This window comes from Thermobia domestica, chromosome 10 (genome assembly GCF_964235325.1).
Source record: "Thermobia domestica chromosome 10, izTheDome1.hap1.1, whole genome shotgun sequence".
NCBI lineage: Eukaryota > Metazoa > Arthropoda > Insecta > Zygentoma > Lepismatidae > Thermobia > Thermobia domestica.
In genome coordinates this window covers 17,818,369-17,837,903 of record NC_137463.1, presented here as the reverse complement: position 1 = coordinate 17,837,903, position 19,535 = coordinate 17,818,369, and the positions used below count along the sequence as shown (strand labels likewise).

Below are 19,535 nucleotides of genomic sequence, written 5' to 3'. Positions count from 1 at the left end.
ATTAAATTAGGCGTTATGAAGGTGTTCGTAAAAGGGTTGGAAAAGGATTTAAGTATCTCCAGGAGAAGTTCCCGAAAATATCAGATGCTACAGGTAAACTAAAACGGGATTCATTGGACCCCGGATACGTCAATTGATGAAAGATGGCATATTCGAATCAAAATTACTGAGGTGGAATGGAAAATCTGGAATTCTTTTAAGAGTGTCGCAGAAAACTTTCTGGGAAATAACAAAAGTGCGAACTATGTGCAACTAGTAGAGGAGTTGTTGTCAAACCTGCACATATGGGATGCGACATGTCACTGAAAGTGCATTTTCTACACAGTTACATGTCTTTCTTTCCCGAAAACCTGGGATCTGTGTCTGATAAGCATGGTGAGAGGTTTCACCAATCCATTCAGACTCTGGAGCAGCGGTACAAAAGAAATCTGGTGTGTCAATGCTCGCAGATTTCTGCTGGAACTTGGCACATGACACGCTCCCCACATCACAAAAGAGGCAATCTTTATAAGTGTTTCTTTTCGTTTTGAGTGTTAATGTATAGCTAAATACAGTGATTTCGGCTGCGGCTTTTCCTCACTCACACGTGAAAACTTTGTAGATTTCATTGTTTGGAGCATAGGAGTTTTTCGCAGTTTGACGTACAAAATGTCGTATTTGTTTTTACAAGTCTCGCATTTTGTCGCATTTTGGGCTATACAATTGCCAAGTAAATTAGTTTACAAGATTAAATATATAATATTATACACACTCTAATACAGGCTTAATATGCGTACTTCATCAACTTGCGAGAAACCTTTTGCCTCTGTTCATTGTTTGTCAGTCTAATATGAATGGAAATGTCACGAGATACAAAGGTATACATTTTCGTTTATATTTCTGAGATGCAGATGTGCCACGTAAATATATTTTTTCAACGTTTTCAACATCTCGTTTTTACATCAAAGTCACAATATTTATTAAAAGTCATACATTAAAAAAAAAAAAAAACTTTTAATCTTTATTTACAAATTTCTCAACAACCAGACCTGATACAGCATATCTGACTTCAGATTCAGAAGATCATAAACTATAAAGAACACGTACTTTCATTCAGGAAAAAAAAAAGTGAAAATTCGTAAGACAATGGCCAGAATATAACAATATTTGTACTTTTTGTTTTAAAGTTTGTGTATACTCTCATATCTGGTAGTATTATTAGAGAGGACTTGAAATGTGAACGTGAATTAGAAACAACAATAGGATAGGAATATCAAAAGAAACATTTAAAAACAAAACAAGAAATGTCTTATTTTGTGGGTCTCTGAATAAGGAGTTAAGAATAAGACATAAGATGTTTCGTGTGGAGTATTGAAACTCTTTGGAACAGAAACTTAGATATTACAAAAGCGATGGGAAAAATATTGGTAGCTTTCGAAATGCGGATGTAGAGAGGAACGGAGCGATTTAGCTTGGCCAAATGAAGAAGATAATTAGAGAGTATTAGAAATGGTAGAGGAGAAAAGAACTATTTTAGATGTAATTGCAAACAAAAAGAGAAATTGGTTGGGACACTGAGTGAGAAGAAATTTATCATGAGGGACGTGCTAGAAGGGTAGATGGGAGGGAAAGGAGGCAGAGGAAAAGTAGCTACAGATATTAAAACGGAAATTTCTTTTTGAAAACAAAGAGGCTAATTGAAGACATGGTCCACGGAAAATTTCTCACTTTTTGGCAAGTGACCTAGTTATAATGACATAATATCTATGATTTGTTATGATGATAATGATGTCTTCTCGTTTTCTTCTACTTTCCCTAGCCACCTGGTCGTAATAATTCTACTTAAAGCTCATATAAGACGATTTTTCCTTTGTTTTCGGTTAAAATACGAAAATTCCAAAGCTAGCCATAACAACAGAAACACTTCTAAATCGTATGTTATGTAAGTATTATTAGAGTTGAACGAAAAAGAAATGTGCAAAGATGAAAACGAAATCTTTCAGTTTAACGTCCCACAACTAAGGCTAAGAGAGACGAGTGATTAAGGCGAGTGAATGATGATGGAAGAATTAGTAGAATGGGAAAGTCGGAGGAAACGAGAGTATCCCGAGAAAACCCACGGACACGATGTTGTTTACCACAAACTTATTTGGGCGGGGATCGAAGAAGGGACCCCCGCACCAGAGGAAAGCGCTGTACCACTGAGCTAACTACTACAATAACGTGCGAAAAGGAGCATGGTCGAAGAGAAGAGAAACTCTACAGTTTGTGGGAAAGCCCACATTGACACCCAGAAAGGTTATGCTATGTGTTTCGTGGGATTAGAAGGGCATTGTGTATCAAGAGCTGCTACCGCCGGCCAAAACGATTAACTCGAATCTGCACTGCCGACAGTTAGTTAGTGGAAGTGCACTTAGTAAGTCAAAAGAAACCGAAGGTGGTTAACAGGAAGTATGTCATGACCCACACTGACAACGCCAAACCACAGACATCTTAAGGACCCTTCAGAAATTGAGAGAACTTGACTGGGAGGTTTTAATGCATCCACCATATAACCCGGACCTGGCACTGTCAGAGTATAATTTGTTTCGGTGTCAGTAGAACTCCCTAAATGGTATTAAGTTTGTTTCAAAAGAGGTCTATGAAAACCACGTGTCAGAACTCTGTGACCAGGTTCTATATCGACGGGATTATGGAAAAATCCGCAAAAATGACAGAATGTTATCGATCAAAATGGTGTGTATGTGGTTTTATTATATTATTTGCAAATCACAATAATTGTATTCTCAATTTTGACCTCCAGACAGGCAACCAATTATATCAATCGATATTAAGCTGAACAGAATGACATGCTTGAGCGTAAATTATCTCTACGCAGTTTTCGAGAAAACCGAACAAAACGAATTTCTATGGTGTTAAAGGATCTTTTGTGTCAACTTTAACTGAGTTTTTATCCTGCTGGAGCAGGTGGTGTGTTTCTATTATACTAACAGTGACACGTATACTCCGAAGAACTACACACATGCTCGAAATAGTCCCTCACTTACTACTTATAATTTCCATGCCACTATAGTAGCTGCGCATTACTTCATAATTTTCAAGAGTAACGATGAATATCTGAACCTACATAAAGATGGATTTATCGTGTTGTGTATTTTTGAGTTTACCTTCCAAGCTCTGCTCTTTGGGCTAAGTGAAATGAAGGGAAGTGAATAATGATAATGGAATGGTTGGTGTAAGGAAAATATATTGTACTCATGCCATGAGGAGTTGCGAACGCGCGATGAACAGATCTTCATCTAGATGGCTGTGGGTGTTGCAACAGATATTGCTTTTAGTTTTCCATTTACGACTACGATATTATTTTATTTTATTCCTGGTATTTCGGAAGCAGCTTATTGCTGCTTTCATCTGATAAATATTTTGTATGAAAGAACTGGGTTCTAATAACGAACAAGTCTTCAAATCTAATTCTGTTATCTGTGTCCATTGCATGATGCGCTAATGTATTTTTGTCTACCTTATCTGATGCGTATTCTTCATGTTTCGTCTGAATTCGGTATCTGTGGTTGAACCCTATATGAATTTTGTTTCAAAATGATTGTTGATTTTAGTGTTATACAAATTCATAACGGAATACAAATTTAAATATGCTGACATTTGACAGAAGTTTGATAGAACAAAGCATGTATACCAAAATCTCTAGAAGACAAAGAGTCATTAACTGAACAAATGAATAATGTATCTATTTTTTCTTACATTGTGGGTTACTGGCTTCACTCAGGTATATCTTGTTTTTGTCTAATTTTTAAAACTAGATTTACATTGGCAAACGCTACTATCCCGTGTCAGCACTACGAGCTTTCTATTAATCAGATTGTGCTGCTATCGACTCCTCCAATTCCCGGGGAAAAATCGATACCTTACAACTTGAATGCACCTCGCATTTATGTATCTAATTAGTAGGCTACCCTATCTCAATTAAAGTTTGCGAGATTAACTTAATCCGCTTCCCACTTTGGCTTAGTAGTTTTTGCTAGAACACAGTATCTATTATCTAAAACAGTACACTTTTGTTTGCTGTTAATTGGGTTGATGACATCGATAATAGGTTGTCAATAAAATATAGTCAGCATCGTTTAGTTGGTGGGGAGTTCACAATGCTTAGCTGGCCATACATGTGCAAGTGGCTTAAATTCTCTCAGATAGAGTATTACCCATTTACCGTAAGCTGGATTAACATGTAAGCTATACTTACCATACTCATCTAGGAAAGAGTTAAGAAGTGGTAAGCGAGTGAGTATTATGGTATGGATTGGTTTATGTGAATCGCATTTGTTTGTTTGTTTGTTTGTTGATTGAGGTTTAATGGGGCGTCAATATCGATTCTATTTGTCTCCATCACGATCTATAGTAAACGTTTGTAAGCAGGGATAAAAGTGGATCTGAAAAGGTAGGGGGATGCATGACGTTACGCCGCCCCCCGTACCTATTTTAGCTCATTGTAATTTAAAGGAAGTGGAGGGACGCCATAGATATTTTCTGGAAGTGGGGGAACGGCATCCCTCTCGTTGCCCCTCTCTTTTACCCCTGTTTGTAAGTAATTATGTGGCAGAAAGGAGTAGCTAGTACCCCTGTCTTTGTTCCCAAATAGACCAAATGAAATCGCTCGTTTTAGAAGGGAATGAGTAGGCCTACATTCCTTATTACATTGAATATATAATATTTAAATGATTTGCTCTATAGATTACTTTAAAAAAGGGAGAGGAAATTATTCGTTGGAGAAGATATTAAATGCATTTAACGCTGAAAGTCATTAAATGATGCATATCCATGTGTCAACTTTCGCTTAATGTATTTTTTATTCTGTGTGGAACTATTCTCCATAAATATAACACGTCCTAGCAGACACTAAACAATGTAGGAGGAGTTGCACGTCAAATAATGAAAAATGTTACGGATTCAGCAATTGTGTATAATAGTAATAATAGTCTAAAAAGTGAAACAAAATCTGCAGAGTTCTGGTCATTGTTCAGAGAGAAGGGAAATAAATTGAAATTGTGGTTTAAAGATCGTGCAGTGAGAAAAGTAATGCCTGATGGCTACGGAAAGAAAGAATTTCTAACTTTCCTCGAAATTATTCTCCATTTTTTATCCGATGGATAACGTCCCAGTGACCTCCTTAATATTTTTCTCTTACTATTCTTATTATGGCATCTTTTAGAAAATAATTAATAAATATTACAAATTGAGTCGTGTGTAATAAGGTCTTGAATCATGCATCAAGACACGTGAACAGACTGAAATTTTGAAATAATAAAAGTGCTTTTATTTCTTCTTTGTGCTCATCCATCGTATGAATCATCAAGAGCGTACAGAAGATGCAGATCGAATTTGAAGGGGGATTGAGAAGGGGGAGGGGTTTTACAATCGGATTGTCTTCTTGCTTTCAAGAGCCCATGATTCATCAGGAAATATATTGGTCTCTTTCTCGTTTCGTCGGCTGACAGCTTGGTAGCTCTTTTATGCTGGTCGATGCAAATTGAACAGAGAGAATGCAAGTATAGAGGCTGTTTAATGAAACTTCACGTTCTCCTATTTTCATTTCACATTCATACACACGTGCTCAAAGCCAGATGCGATTCCGTGATTTAGATTCTAGTCATAGGGTTGTGATAGCTTAGGTAGCCATTTTTTCCCTATTGTTCTTGCTCTGAAACTCTCTCTCTCTTTCATGTGTACACAATAGAGTATAACATTCTAAACATGATGTAGTCTTTTCCCGTATCCCGATTCGTGTGCATAAACATGTTATGCAATATGTATCTAATCATGTGAAATACAGACGAAAATAGATAAATGATAAAAAAGTAAAAATAAAAGTGAATTTTTTTAAAATTGATACTTTGTTCAAAAAATATTGGCCACAAATCCCAGTATTCATATCTACAGGGTGTTTCAAAATACCGACATTTGGGAGGTGATTGCTTACACCAAGACAGGACAAAAACTATAGACCAACTTCGGTGCACAAATGCTTCATTTCGGAGTTTCAGGCTGCCGAAAACATGAAAAAATGAACTTTAAAGGTCCACAGCTCCAAAACCTACTGTAGTCCTACGAGACCTACTGTAGTCGGGTCAATATTTCACTTAGAAACTATTATGTACCCATGTTTCAGAATTCTATGATACTTCCGCAACAATTTTTAAAGAGGTAGTTGGTGAGGATTTTTGGATAGCGCGCACACAGTTCTTAAGTAAAGTCTTGACCTGAATATTTGATTTTACACTTCATCTGTACTCTTTCTCTTATAAAGACAATGTAATTCTTTTTTCTGGAAATATAGGTGGAAATATTTTACAATTACTTTTCGCGTACAGAATAATACCCGTTAAATACTACATAGACGTAGTATTGGACCCCCTCCCCCAACAAAAAATTCTGGGTGCGCTCCTAGCGATCCATTTAAAAAAAAGGTCAAATGGCGGTCGAAAATGACGAACTAGAATTGTTATCAAAAACAGAGGAGGTGAATAGTTAAGGTGATCACAAACGGGTTTTGGGGCGCTTTCGCCCATGAGATTTTCTGGGAGGGGGACGGCAATTTTTCATTGAAAATGGCATAATCAAATTTTAATTATAACATAATGATGATGCTTTTAATTATGCTAACTGTGAAGGAAAACTTGGCATGAATAATATAAAACTATTCTCATAGCAAAGATTGCATTCTCCTTTGATTCAAAGGACGAAATTGTGGTGGGAGCTGTAAGCGAACAAGATCTCTGAACTTTTCTTCGCATTAATTTATATATAATATGCTTCTGAATGTTACTGCTTTGTCTGATTATTTACAATATATTTTGCAGTAGCGTATTGATTCACGATACTTTGAGAGTCTGAGGCTAGGTGAGAAATAAAACAAAATACTTGATAATAAGAAGTTGAAAACAAACAACGGCTGAGTCAACAAAGCAGATTTAATAAGAGGATGTTAATGCACTGAATCTCATGAAATACAATCAGGTAAATAATAATAAGCAAAAACCTTTTAACATTCCTTTGAGAATGTTCATAAATAGATCGTTGACTAAACATGTATTGAATGCGGATAGTTGTTTATAAGTGCGGTTTTTATTGTTAGTATAATTAGTACTACAAACGTGTTTCTACGATTTCACTTACCCTCTTTTTGTTTGTAAGTCATACGTGTACACGATGCACTTTGCAGCCAATGTAAATAAATTTTAGGTCAAATATTTAGAAGCTGGTTTCGAAAAGGGATAGGAAGAAAATTGTTCATTCTATTAATGTCTAAGTTGGCTTTACGAAATTCTTTGTTGTTCAAAATTCACCGAAAACACAGAAGTTGGTATTCTCTTCGTATCATACAAGCCCTGGAACCGTCGGCTGCAGAGGGCTTCTGAGGCAGAGTGTCCCTGGTTCGAATCCAATGAGCATTTAATGGGGATATGAGCAACGACGTTATATTCCGTGTCATCTTCTCATAATATAAGCCAATGACCGAAACCTGTACCCTATACAAGGACTGTAAGTTAAGAAGGAGAAAGGATAAAATCAACACTCCAGGAAAACGGTTCAATAATAAATAACACGGGACAAAAAACATACTAGATACAACACATAATAATAAGAGAAAATGATAATATATAGTAATGATATCAAAATCTAAATGTTCATTCGAATCATAAATAGCTTCCGATGCAACTAGGTAGAATCTGTTGATCGTATCCATTGTGTGCACCAGTAGCGTAACTAGTTTTACTGTGCCCTGGATCGATTGATCATAGATTTACTCATACCCGCCCCCTGCCCCACGCATTTCAGTTGGTGCGTTAAGAAACCTAAAGTTTTTACTTATCTTTTTTCTCAGTTATCCACCATTGTCCGGATATTGCCCAGTGGGGATCCAGAAAGGGGGCTCACGCGCCCCTGCATGAGGAGTAAAATATATAAGTTAGTCCGTAATGAAGCGCTTGTTCAAAGGCTGTGCAAAAAAAGTTTTAAAATTTCTCTGAAAAGGAAAATTCTGAATGCCTTCTCCACTCATTGCAGATAATGTATGTGTTTCCAGTTGATGGTAATCTTGGATTCTCTTGTGTTGAACAACATGGCTTTCCTCAATGCCGCCTCCAGAAGGGCGGAGATATATACTTATTATGAAGCACTGAAGTCCATATTTTTAGTTAGCGAACCAAATATCGAAAAATGTCTCAAGTTTATTTTTCAGACCTGCGCCGCACCCCCTCAAAAACTCTTGAATCCGCCCCCGGTATCGGCTGTTGCCAATTAACTGCTAATAGGCAGTCATAGCGTACCTTTTGAAATGTTTTCAAACGTTCTTTGCATAAGGAACAGTTTTCCATATTTTTTTCGCCCTTTTATTTTGCGCCCTGGAGCAACTGCTCCACTCGCTCCATTGTAATTACGCCACTGGTGTGCACAAGTGCTGCAGAGAGTTTAAAGAAAGACCAACCTACACGGTGAGAGAAGCTAAGGATGGATATTGTGGCGGAAGACGACTTTGATAAACACACAAATTATGTGATTCAGGAAAGGGGTAAAATATAGTTTCTGAACTGTCTGATTTTGGAATCTCAGGGAAATAAGTAGCCGGCTGGAAAAATGGAATCACATCGTGTATTTACCTTTGGACTCGATATGGTTTCACGCCAACTACTCCACAATGATTGAACACCAGAATCCGTCTTTTGGTACGGAGGATGAACACCAGAGTCTGTATTTTTGTACGGAGGATATGCGATTTCCAATTAACAAATTTGACTAATTTGCGTGTCGCCATCTGACGTAGTTAACGGTTAGAAAAAAAAAACGATCCCCGTATATGTAGAAAAAAACTATTATGTAGAGTAAGAATGCATATTATGCATTTTTGTCGCTTGCATAATTTGCAGCTTTGATTATATGTGCAGAGTTTCTTCTATGGTAAAAACCGATCCAATTCTTATGTGAAACCCGGTTTCGGAAGTATGTCAGTTGCATTAATGAGTATTTTTGAAAGACCCTTAAGGCGTGTCTGTGGGTGCTCATTTTCAATGCCAGGTGAAAGTTTGTTATAAAGTTTGTCCTGCTTATATATTTATTTTTTACCTAATATTTTTTATGAGTATAATTCAGATCGGTTATTTCGTAAACTACAGAAACTTTGTAGGAGCATAGAATCGTCTTTTCACATCAACTTCGTTTGTGCATTGTAAAGTTGATTATCGTTATATAAGGACTACTTGAACACTCATTTTGCTTCTAGAATAGAGGCAGATCCTTATCCGTAAATAGAATTAGACCAAATAAGAGCTGCATGTTTTTGGCCTTTTTAAAGCCTTTCGTGTGCAACGTAGAGAACTTTATAAAGAAACGGTGTGTACGGTGGATCAGTGTTAGAGCGCTTACCTCTGGTGCGTGGGTTCGATCTCCGACCAAGTAAGTTTGTGGCGGACAACATCGTTTCCGTAGATTCTCTCGCGATACTCCTGTTTCCACCCACATTTTCATTCCACCGATTTTCCCATCATTCACTTGCCTTAATTATCGCCTCCCTTAGCCTAAAGGGCATAATCGTGCGACGTTAAACTCAAAGATTTCATTTTCATTTTAAAAAGAAACGTGTTGAGCCTTTTTAAAAAAAACATGACTGTACTAGAAAATGACTTAAATGTGTAAATATATGAAATCTTTAATTTTGGTCATTTCGCAGTCGCTCAGCTGGTGGTTAGCATTCTGCGATCGTAATTGCTTTCTGTCATTTATTTGTTAACATGGTTGGTTTATATTATGCTTCAAAATCGTGAATAAACTAACAAGTTTCGTTTGTTATCGCTTCTTACCTTTCGTAGTAGTTGTACTGTATTATATCAAGTCACGATAGATAATAGTTTTTCAAGTAAATGTACTTCGTCCTTATATTAACACAAGCGTCCATATTTGCGTTCTTAGTATGCATTTGCATTGAGGTCAGACATTTTGCATAGTAATGCTCAAGGAACAGTCAATTGCAAAAGGTTAAACCCATCTGTGTCTTAAAAACCTGTGTCCCGAACCTCCATGAAATGCGTTGTTCCACTAAGTATTCGGAGTAACCCTGACATTAACAACCCTCGACAGAATGGGGAAAATGTATTTAACCCTTAGGAGCTCTTGGCTTTTTGGGCTATTTTTGAGACTTTCAGTCAAGCAGCTACTGCATCGTCACTATTTATCCTAGGATCATGGTTCATACCTCATTCTCTTCAGAATAAAGCTGACTTTCAAATGGTACCACTTGCATGCTCATACCATATACCAGAAGCGGGAAAAAAATGTCAAAGTGAAAATTTCGGAGGGACCCCCCCTGTGTGATCGTAGCCATCTAAAAAAAAATCTGATAAATAGTACTTGGTATACTGAATGTGTGTGCCAAATTTCAAGTTTCTATCTTGAATAGTAAGGGCGGGAGAATTTTTATCAAAAATTCTCACAATGCCCCAAATCACCATAAAACACTATGATCTCAGGGGAAAAAATCCTGAGACATCCCTAATTACCCTAGGACTATAATACGCCAATCATTCTCTTCAGAATAGAACTGTCTTTCAGGCGGTACCATTCACATGTCTCTATCATGTATCTAAGGCGGGAAATTCCTGAAAAAAGGGATTTTTTGGGCAAAATTTCCCTTTTTTCAACTTTTGCCCCTCTGGACCCCCTGTTTTTACGCGGAAATCAAAAAAAAAACTTCTGGTAAATACTACTCGGTGGGCTGAATGTTTGTGCAAAATTTCAATCTTCTACGTGAAAAAATAGGCCCGCCAGAAAAAATTTCCCTACCATGCCCCAGTTTTACCCTATACAGAAGTATATTTGGATAAAAATTCACTGAGACGGCCCTAATTACCGTAGAATAATAATTCGACCGTCGTTCTCTTCAGAATGGAACGGCCTTTCAGACGGTATGACTCACGTGGTCCTATCGTTTATGTGAGGCGGGAAAATGACGAAAAACGGGATTTTTGGGGTAAAAATATCCCTTTTTTAACCCTTTGCCCCTCTTGTTCGCCCCCTGTTTTAACACTGACATCGGAACAAAAAATCTGGTAAATACTACTCGGTGGACTGAATGTTTGTGCAAAATTTCAATCTTCTATGTTTAAAAATAAGCCCGCCAAAAAATAATGAACATAGGCTTAAAAGTGCCTTTCCCACTATGTTTGTACACAGATACTACAAAGAGATCTACGAGATATTTTGGTTATTTATTTCTCTGGAGACCCAACCAATGTTATCAGATGAAACGTTTCTATAGTTTGTAGTAGCTATGGAAAATCAGATTCAAGGATTCCATTTTTTTTTAAGCGAGAATATCTAGACATAAAGATGAGCCTTATTATTTTCTTTTCTCTTTTTTTCTTTTTAAAGATCCCTCTTTGGAAATATATAATTTACATCAGTAGATTTCTGACGTCCCCATTAAACTTTCAATTAATCGATCTATCAACATCAGTCGATTTTTAAAAACTAATAAAATTTGATATTTTGAACATAAAGGAAGAGAACTTAGTGTTGACAAATAAAGGTATAAAGTCCTTTTATCAGCATTCTCTTTCTACCAGCAATATCTGTCTGCGACCATGGTTATGGTAGCAAATAACAGATAGTCGGTACCTCAAGAAAACTCCTTGGCGATCAGAATGTAGATATACATAGGTATAAAGTAGTTATCCTGACTGAATTAATCAACGCCCAGGCCAACTTCTAAAGATAGAGGGCCTTATACAGAGTCGTTTTGACGTATGATTAGCGTCATACTAAAGGCTTGACTACTATAGGAAACATACGTTAGTCAAACTCTTCGGTATGGCACTAATCACGCATCAGAACGTCTCTGTATAAGAACCAGAAACTTGAAATTTTACAAGGGGCACGGTGGCTTAGTGGTAGAGTACTTACCTGTGGTGCGTGGGATTCCTGGTTCAATCCCTGGCCAAGTAAGTTTGTGGTGGACAACATCGTGTCCGTGTGTTTTCTTGAGGAATTCCAACTTTCTCACTCCAGCAATTCTTCTATTATCATTCACTTGCTTTAATTGTCGTCTCCTTTACCCTAAAGGGTATGAACATGGGGCGTTAAACCGAAATATTTCATTTCATTTGAAATTTTACACGTCATAGAATTTATGACGTAAGGTAGGGTATACCTCTAAAGAAAGGATTTTTGGAAATTCGATGAAGGGGAGAATGAGGGCGATTTTTTCTCTTCTATGGGAAATATATCTAAAAAAATTGACGAACTGTGTCTAATTATTTTAAACGAAGTCCAAATCTCAATGAATACATTTTTTTTTTTTTTTTTAATGAATACCAAATTTCATGTTTCTACGCTTCCGAGATTCGGAGATCTGGACATAATCTCTCTATATAAAAAAATAGTCCTGACTGACTGATCAACACCCAGGCCTAACCGCTTAAGCTAGAAACTTGAAATTCGTGCATGTAATTCGTGACGCAAGGTACCATCAAGGAAGGATTTTTGGAAATCCGATGGGGTAGATTGTGGAAACTCGACTACTTAAGCCATTTCTGAAGCAGTTGATCACGAGTGATAAAAAGTGGGTAACATGCAAAAAGGATTCTGCAAAGAGAGGAGAAACCCGACAGTCTGTCACAAATCATAGTGACACCTAGGAAGGCTAATCTGTACGTTTGCTGATATCACGAGCTGCTGGCGCCGAAAAGAACGATCTGTACTTACGAGAATTAGCACGAGTAGACCTAACAATTCAAAAGAAATGGCAGGAACTGGTTAACAGAAAGGTTGTCGTATAGCACGCTGACAACGCAGAAATTGAGAGAACTTTGAACTGGGAGGCTTTAATGCATCCATCATATAGCCTAGAGCTGACACCATTAGACTATCATTTGTTTCGGTCTCTGCATGGTATTAAATTAGTTTCAAGAGAGGCCTATGGAAATGACATATCATGGTGTTTTGACCAGAAACCACAGAAGTTTTCTAGCATAGCAATGAGATTGTCAAATCACAATATAAATGTATTCTCAATTGTGACCCCCCAAAACGCAACACTCACTTTGACAGACAGCTTGATACTACTCTGTCCGTATGTTGTTCCGTCGAAAAAAAAAAAAAAAAATCTAGAACTTAATGTGTAATCTTCAGTTTTGCCCACTGTAGAGGGTCAGACATTTGGAATTGAGTTCGTTGATGGAGTTAATATTCAAACCGGAAGTGGTAGAAATATACCATTTCCGGTTCTCACATTGATAGTGGAAAGAGGTTTCCTGCAGTAGTTTAAACGTTCCCAAAATACACTTCTTCTCCATCTTTCACTCTCTACTGAGCTTCCTTGTGCCTAAGCGGTTAGCGTACGCGCCGTTGGCATTGAGAGATCCAGGTTCGATTTCCGGTGGGAGCTCCTGTGGTTCGGATCCCACTTTAAGTTTTATGTTCACGTCTCATAGAGGCTCGCTGGTAAAAGGGACAGTAATCTCAAAAATCAATCAAATCAATTCACTCTTTGAAACCGACGATTTCAATATTGATCTGCATAGAACAAAAGCGATAAAAAAAAACAGTATGAAGCATTTTTAAGGAGACTTAGCGTTTTAAGAATAGGACCCATCTTCTCTTTAACCCTCTATTCAAACCGGAAATGGCAGAAATCACCAACTTCCAGTTTTAACGTTGGTCATTGTAAAGTAAAAACAAAAATCTTTCAGTTTAACGTCCCACGGGTATGCTGTTTAGGCTAAGGGAGACGATGATTAAAGCAAGTGAATAATGATATAAGAAATTGGTCAAATGAGAAAATCTGATGAAATGGGAGTACTCCGAGAAAACCCACGGACACGATATTGTCCACCACAAACTTACTTGGTCGGGCATCGAACCAAGGACCCCACGCACCACAGGTAAGCGCTCTACCACTGAGCTACCGTGCTTAAGATGGAAAGAAGATAAATATCATTGAGAGAGAAGAATGAGCCAAGTTAACAGAAAGAGGCGCCACCGTGGCCTCTAAAGTAAAAACAGTAATAAATAGTGCGAAGCTGTTTTCTGGAGACAATTAAGCTTCCCACGAATATATTGCATCTTCGCTCTAATTTATTTACTGAAACCAGAATTTAACAATCCACTATTACTCCCGGTTTGAATATTAGCGAACATATATCACCAATACGAACCAAACTCCTTGACGTGGTGTACACCTGACATTGCTATTTATTTTTGTTGCAAATCACGTTGGGTTTGGTTTCTAGTAAAGAACGGAAAATCGGGATCTGTCTGTTAAAACCCAATGTGATGTAGAGGCCCATCTCGATGATTCGGGAAACTGTTTGATTTGATTTAGTTTTCAGTTTAGTGCCCTTTCAGCAGCGAGACTGTATGAGACGTGGACGTATAGTTTAACGTGGGATCCGAACCACATGAACCCCCACCTGGAATCGATGCCGGGTCTCCTACGCCAAAGGCGCGTACACTAACTGCTTAGTTACGAGGGAGCTCCGGAGAATGTTCAGTCAAGGACTTTCGATTTTTTGGATGTGTGTAACAATTAGAATAGAAATGAAAATTAAAGAAAGTAATTATAAGATAGGTGTACCATGTGATCGTGTCTCCAGCAGTGCACTCTTCTAGTGCGTTTGTTGAAGTAACTACGCATCTTATAGAAACCCCCTGTCGTCAATCTTCTGCTCTTGCTACAGCTATTCGTGGAAGGCCAAGTAATTTCGTTGGTATGTTTGTTGAAAAGCATCCAGTTCATAAGAAATAGCCGAGTTGTGAAATTGCGAGATACTCAGTTCATTCGTATATGAATTCACGGAATCTGAAAACAGTGACACAGTGTATCTTTTTCTCTAATGTGTATCTTAATTTATACTGTTGCGATGCCTAGGAGAAGTGCAAAGAAGTATTTCGACTTTATAACGTTATCAAATGGCTGAGAAGTGTTTGAACAGGATCTCTCAGTTCAAGTTAAAATATCTGGATTATGTGTTTATGAATGTGATATAGATAAAATAGGATTCTTTCTTTAGATTATTTTTTTTTTCGTGAGGGCACGAAACATTAAAATCTGACCACAGTATGTAAAAATGCAAATTTTCAATCATGTTCAGTGTGGTAGAGTGATTACTTCTGGTGCGCGGGGTCCCTGGTTCGATCCCCGCCGAAGTGTTTGTGGTGAGCAGCATCGTGTCCGTGGGTTTTCTCGGGGTACTCCCGTTTCCTCCCACATTGTCATTCTTCTATCATCATTTTACTTGCGTTAATCATCTGTCTCCCTTAGCCAAAAGGGCATAATCGTGGGATGTTAACATGAACAATTTCATTTCATTTTTCATTTGTTTTCATGGGTTGTTCTAATCGCAATTTCAGCGGCAACTTCCACCAGATGTTCATAATTACAAGATTGTTCGTAAGGACATTACATGAAAATGCGTCAGTATTTAAATAAATAATTTTGAAGAGCTCGGTGGCAGAGGGATCATTTTTAGTATGGGATCCCAATATGAGTTTGTAGAGGACAACAATTTTCCGTAGATTTCCTTGGGGTTCTGTTTCCTTGCACATTATCATTCCACCAATTCCTTAGTGAACATTCACTTTCATTAATGATCTGTCTTCTTAGCCCACAGAGCATAATTGTGGGGCATAATACTAATTGTGGAACGTGGAAACTTTATTTAATTTCAAATAACAATTTTATGAGCAGTGTAAATATACCCAAGACTACGTTACCGCATATGAAGCCAGCATAAGTCAGGAAGATACAAGAAAACTGGGGACACATTGGCTCAGTGGTAGAGCGCTTACCTCTGGTGCGTGGGGTTCGTCGGTTTTCTCGGGGATTAAGACTCCTGATTCCTTCCACATTCTCATTCCACCAATTCTTCCGTCATCATTCACTTGCCTTAATCGTCGTCTTCCTTAGCCTAAAGGGATAATCGTGGAACGGTAAACTGAAATATTGCATTTCAAAACTCGAATTAATCAATTCATTGGGAAGTTAAGAGAGTAACTGATCAAGGATTCGGAACAATTTGAGCGATGTCCTGTAAGTCAAATGGCTTACGAATAGTTATTGTAAATGATTTGAATATTCTCTGAGTTACCTATGTTATTGTTATACGTCTATAGTTTTTCATCCCACCTTCTTGCTCTTCAGGCTAATGAAGATGGAGCTCCCATGAATAATCGAACCCGAGATCAGGCGGACCCAAGCTGAGCGCATTAACCATTCCACTATTGGGTAGCCCAGGAATTATTTTATCTGGTTTGTATTCTGAGTGTGCTGTCATTTAGTGTAGCATTAAGACTTCTCAATGATGCTAAAAAGTAGAAATTTAACTAGTCTGAAACATATTCCATCTTCTGTGAATCATCAAAGTGAAATATCGCTTTAGCCTGTTATAATTAGGCTGTAAACACATTTAATTTTTATATCTTGCTATATGCATAAAGTACCTAAATTAAGTTAAATTTAAGTTTCTTGTTACTTTAAGTTAAATTTCAAACAATCTTATGGATAAAAATGCTGAGATGTATTTTCGTGAGTGACAATGATGATGTCAGTGTTATGTTTTCGCCCAGATAAAACGAGAAGGAAGTGAAAATACTTCCTTAATCATTGTGTCGGAGTAATTTGTTTGTTCCGTCACAGAGGAGCTTTGTACAGTAAATGTAGTTACCGTAGTCGTTTTTAGGTGCTGCGTGTGCGTTCCTTATATGGGTGGCATTTGTCCAGTGACGCCGCGTCGCTCCGCGAACCTGTAATCTGCGAAGGTCTGTAACAGGCAGTTCACGGTCGGTAGCCCCCATGTGCCCTCGAGAATGGATTCTTTAAAAAGTCGTTAACTTCTCTACGTTAGCATTTTGAGCTGTTCTGCAACATGCTATGAAGAATAGTCAATTCGCCAGCACTAACCTTGAGAGAAGTAAACCTGGCGTTTGCCGTGCTTATGATTTGATGTTATAGTGCTTCGTCGCTGTACGGCTCATTAACTTCTTCGCTAACACAGAAGAGATGTTGGGGTGCAGTTCGTAGTCCGATAAAACGTTCTCAAATTGATTTACAGATGATCTATTATTTCTCTTTTGCTTTTACGTCAGAGATAGCGTAAAAGTGAGTTACTGAAATTCTATATTAGACTGCAATTAGCTGATGTTCAAATTGAATACAGAAAATTATGGAGTCAGTTACATTTGCGGTTTCATTAGTTTCATGTTTTTGTTTTACGCTTGGCAGTTTTAATTAAATGTCATAGTGCTTCACCTTTTGATATTATCAGGAGCAGTTATTACCACAAAGCAACTTGAACATACAGTAACAATAATCATACAGCTTGAGCAACAACAAGATATTTTTTAAAGAAACCACATTACATTAATAACATTTTCAAATCAAGATAGTGTTATGCGTCACTTAGTAAATAAGAAACAATACGTTCCTAAGGATCTCTTTCGTGAAAAGCCCCCCATTACTGCTAAAAATGAATCTCATACATCTCATACCAGTATCTCTACTTCGTACACATAATTTATTCGCAAATGGCGATAATTAAATGTTGAAAGTTTCAATTATAAAGAGATAACGCTATTTTTCAGCTAGTTTGCTAAGCAGATAACATCACCGCGAACATAAGAGGATGGTTGAACTGACTTGAAGTGGCCTGATGGAGAACGAGCTGGGCGGTGTAGTGATTAGCTCACTTGGACGTTGACCCGGAGATCTATGTTCGATGTCTTGTTTTGAATTTCAGTGAATTTGTACCTATATACAGTAGATGGTCTTTAAGCCAATAATCAAATTTTCATTTCGTTGAGTATGTCGACCGGGATGGTTCCCCTTTTTCGTATTATTCCATTGAATAAATAATTGTATAAATCGATTAGCATAAATCACATTAGATATTCGGTTCAAGCTTTGCCCTGGCCACCGATATACGAGTACATGCCTGTGGACGAAAATGTGGCATCATCATCGGTAGGGCTTTCGTGTTACAAGAGGGAAAAGATTGAAAGCCCATTACATTGAAAACGGCTCTAATGATTTACATGAAATTTGGTGATGAAACGTTTCTTGGTACGAGAAATCGATCCAACTTGGTCTCTGCTTTCAGAAAGCTTGGTCAGTTGCGTTTTTGAACACATCCATTTGGGGACGCCTCATTCGTATTACAAAAATAACAAAGAATGTTCACAAAATTTTGTGAAAATGCATTATGTCGTATAAGAAAACGATTTAGATATGAATGAATTACCTACAATTGGTTTAATGGCGTTTTGGCCGCTTCATTTTAGGGACGCCTCAATTATATTTAAAAAAAGAACAACCTATGTACACAAAATTTTTCTCAAATGCATTTTCGCGTACAAGAAAGAGTTTTAGCTAAGTTTCAAGTTCCGCAAATTAGTTCAGTGGAGTTTTCGGTACTTCATTTGGGGAGTGCAAAAATTTTAACTTAAAAGATTTTACGATCATCATGAAATTTTGTAAAACTACCTTTTTCGAGCACAGTAAAGATATTTAGCTTAGTCTCAACTTTCGATAAATCGTATTTCGGTGGCTATGGCTATGCTCAGCTGTTGAAATATGAGATTCCAGTGAACGTCCATTTCAAAGAACTCGTAACTTAATTTGGAGTATATCAATTTCGGACTAACTCAGGTGTCAGATTACTTTTATGTGGCATTCCATGTATAGTAAAGTAAGATCGATCTGGGAAATCAGGAATATCGCTGATGGAAGTTGATATGCTGACTGCACATCATCCAACAAAAGAACCATCTTGTAGGTGGTCTCAATGCAAGTTTAGTTAGTTTAGTTTGTAGTTCAGTATGATATTATTGTCCTTGGTTATACAATTGACGTAAAGTCACGTAGAATAGGATATTTCATGTGAGTTCCTGGCGGGATTCTAAAACTGTATTTTTCTTGTAAAAGTGGAATCGAACCGAAATGTGTTTTCTTGGTCTTATTTATGGTCTTGTATTATTTCTGTTCCTAAGTGTTTACTTATAATAAAATACTAATGGCTTTTGTATTTCAACACACTGAACACATGTCTTAATTTTATGAGATTATTTCATCATCTCTTGTGACGTACTTCAATCATTATTATAATCAAATATGGATTGTCTTGGGTGTAATTTCAAACAGTCATTATTTTGCGTCCTTTCAACCTATCTGATTGCTTATTTACCTCATAAATGTTTGTTATTTTCTCTTTAGTGCTCCGTTTTAAGGCTGGTAGAGGATTCCTTTTGAGGAAATGCAGCACAATCAAGTTCTTATGAATTATGTATTACTACAATAACTTAGCGGCTTCATCGCGTGCATATATTGTTTATGATGATGTTACGGAAAAACTACTGGTCAGGAAGACTTTGAAAAACGTTTAAAGCTTTTCAAACGATCGAGGCCTTGACCAGGACCTTGGGGTAGGCTTCGTTAGGAAACAATGCATGACATGATAAATGCAAGGACGACGTAATAGAATCCATTGAATAGAAAGAAT

At 37.4% G+C, this 19,535-nt stretch overlaps 1 protein-coding gene across 7 annotated transcripts in view; it reads left to right on the top strand.

Moving 5' to 3' along the window:
• The window catches only part of LOC145662330 (uncharacterized), a 351,525-nt gene that overhangs the window by 159,473 nt on the left and 172,517 nt on the right, over nucleotides 1-19,535 (top strand). Inside the window, exon 3 of one of the 7 annotated variants that reach the window (XM_081727807.1) lies at nucleotides 16,184-16,291. The exons of the other annotated variants lie outside the window; for them this stretch is intronic. The gene's annotated coding sequence lies outside the window, so the exon portion shown is untranslated. The remainder of the gene's footprint in view (nucleotides 1-16,183; nucleotides 16,292-19,535) is intronic. 7 annotated transcript variants of the gene reach the window in all.